The sequence below is a fragment of the Triticum urartu genome, unplaced genomic scaffold (assembly GCF_003073215.2).
Source record: "Triticum urartu cultivar G1812 unplaced genomic scaffold, Tu2.1 TuUngrouped_contig_8183, whole genome shotgun sequence".
Lineage (NCBI taxonomy): Eukaryota > Viridiplantae > Streptophyta > Magnoliopsida > Poales > Poaceae > Triticum > Triticum urartu.
In genome coordinates, this window is record NW_024119105.1 from 27,919 (window position 1) to 31,020 (window position 3,102).

Here is a 3,102-nt window from a genome sequence, read left to right on the forward strand (position 1 = left end):
GTGCACACACACACTATCGCCTCATTTTAAGCTGATACCTATCGCACACACACTCCTTGTGTCTTTGTCACACATGAACTCCGTCCTCCTCCACTCTCCCTCACTCTCACACACACATGGGCTTTTGGCAACAACTAGCAAGATGTCCATGCGTTGCACGAAACATCAAGATGCATTTGTATGAGTAGTTTATCATGTGGGGGAAAAGGATGAACAAGGGAAGGCCTTATTTGCAAATGTGGAGAGTGGTGTGGGTATCTTTTTCCAAAATTGCCATAGTTTCCTTCCTATTCGTCAGATATAGACTTGACGGCCTATATTGCAGGATGGCAGGCACAAGATCATCACTGACAATGCTTTTTATAAGAGTAGGGATAAAAAATAGAGTTGGTGATGATGGTTGGCATGCCATCCTGCAATGTAGGTCATTAGATTTATATCTGACGGATAGGAAGGAAAATATGGAAATTTACCCGCACTCTTCACCACATTTGCAGATAAGGCCATCACTCATTCATCCTTTTCTCCGACAAGATCTTGATGTTCCGTGCAACGCACGGGCATATTTCAAGTAAGAGTAGAAATTAGACATATACCACTTCTCGAATCTTGAAACCAACAACATTCCTCCCTTATCTCATCAGAACCGCCAAAGGAATATATTTTGAGTGAAACATAACATATTTTTAGTGATATACATTTTTCAAAACTAGACTTTTTTTCTATCAAATCGGTGAATATGTATTAATCTACTTTGATCGTGTGGCAACGCATTGGCACATTGCTAGTAGTTATTATAATTTTTTGGACACCAGACAAACGGTGGAGTAAATATACGAAGAGAAGAGGCACACGAACGCAGTCGGCCTCTCGCTGTCTCGCACACATGAGTGTTATGTAAAGGCGACATTGACAAATAAACCATAAAATCCTAGGTGCACGATTGCTGCATTCGCGGGTACCGGCTATGTGGTGGAGCACCTTTGTTGAAATAGTCAGCTCGCGTGATAATTTGATCCGTAGGAGTTGATGGTCGGGACCACAGGTGAACGACTTGGAGCTCGGTGGCTCGCCAGTTGCCAAAGATCGAGTAGCCACGTTTAAAATATCGCTTTTAGCGGGGTTAATTTAATCTGCATGCATGACTCTCCTCCCGCATGCTCGTCCAATCCGTTGTGACCAAGAATATTACCACCCCTTCGCTCCCCCATAATTTACTCCAACAAATATGCCCACGTAGCTGTTACTTAACATATGGGCCCAACAGGGGTCTGGCCCACATGTCAGTGACGCAACTGGACCTGCAGTTAAGTCAGTGCAGCTCAGTCCATATCTTACATATGTGTGCCATTGCTCGCTGTAAATACTGCGCCTCCCATGACATCGCTATCTCCTCCCCCTCCCTCTCACTTTTACCACCATGGCATCGCCCCTCCCAAGCCCTAGGAGCCCCTCGCTGCACCGCGTGGACGGTCACGCGTCGCCGTTTTGTTCCTCGCTGCCACTAGTCGAGGAGGAGGCGTCGGCGTTCCACTCCTCGCCGAGACGCGATGCGTCGCCTTTCCGTTCCTCGCCGCCACTAGTCGAGGAGGACGCGTCGGTGTTCCACTCCTCGCCGTGACGCGTCGTCATTCCCAATCTTGCCAGCACGCGCGCCGGAGGACGCGACGGCTCCCCGCTACGAGGAGAACGCCGTGTCGCCCGCCGAGCCCCCAGCCTAGAGGAGCTTTGGAAAGAAATGGATGTCGCCTTGTGGGAGGCTTTGCCTCCAGCAGAGCACGCCAAAATAGAGGCGGAGAAGAAGGCTGAGGAAGAGAAGGGCACCGCGAAACAAGCTGCATGGGAGGCCTATGTCACGTCTGACAGAGTCAGGCAATTGGCTCTTTGGCAGAAGGCTCGTGCGAGGGCCGTGAGGGTGGCGGAGGACGCCTGTGCCGACGCCCTGAGTGCAGTCGGGCCCAAGCGCCTCATGTCGTGGTTCTAAGTCTGACAGTAGAATGGGGGGTAGGAATGTAGAGGCAAGATCTCAGCTATGGAGGAGTTGTACACGTGAGTTTTACGAGTTCAGGCTCGGAGGAAGTAACAGCCCTACGTCTCGGAGCCTGGAGGCGGTCGACTGGATTATATGCGTGTGTGTTACAGGGGGTGTGAACCCTTGTCCCTGAGGAGGGGGTTGCTTATATAGAGTTTGCCGGACTCCTCCTGCCCACAGTTACAAAGGGTTTAAGGTACATTAAGAGGGGGGCGTTACTAGTAACGCCTGCAATAAAGATACATAATGACCATTAAAGCTATGACTTAATTCCTGACTGTTGCAGAGTGGAGTGGCTCTAGATCTTCTGGTAGTCGAGTGATTGTCCATACGGTTGAGTGTCTTCGAGACTATCGAGTGGAACATAGCTTCATGGTCGAGTGGATGATGATTTTTCTTTGAGTGCTTCCGCCTCCTTTAGAGATGTCCTTGGGGAGGGTATCTTGGACAGATCCATGACCCAACCCTAGGTACATAGCTTCATCATTAGTCCCCTAATTGATCAGGGTTTGTGTGAGGAAGGAGTTGAGAACACATCCGACTCATTTTTCGTGCTATGAGTATGTCTGGTTCTGGATCAGTGAACTGATGTGACGACACCAACTTCTTTTTCAGACGCCTTGATCCATTCTTAGTTTTTGTCGAGTGAACTTTTACTGAAAAGCTTCGAGTGATGATGTGGAGGATGTCTTCCGTCTGACAAGTTGTTCTGTTGTCCGCGGATTTCGTAGGATTTGAATTTTGGGAAGCGCGCTGGGCGGGGAAGGCCGCTGTAATCGGGATGGATTAGGCAGGTCGCCTTGATCCCCGCACCACCTTTTTTGCCATGTATCGCGTGCGCCATTGTTGCGGGATTTGATGAGATCGTCCGGGCCTACAAGTCAGTCACTCGGAAGTGTCCTTATAAAAGGCACCGGACCGGGCTTTTGAACAGTGCACCCTCATTCTCCTTCTTCCTCAGATTTCTCCGCTGTGTCTGCTTCCGCTCTCGGCGTCGTAGCCCCGCTCCGACTCGATTCGCTGCCATGGGGAAGGAGAAGACGGTGGCTTTGGAGCGCGCAAAGAAGGCT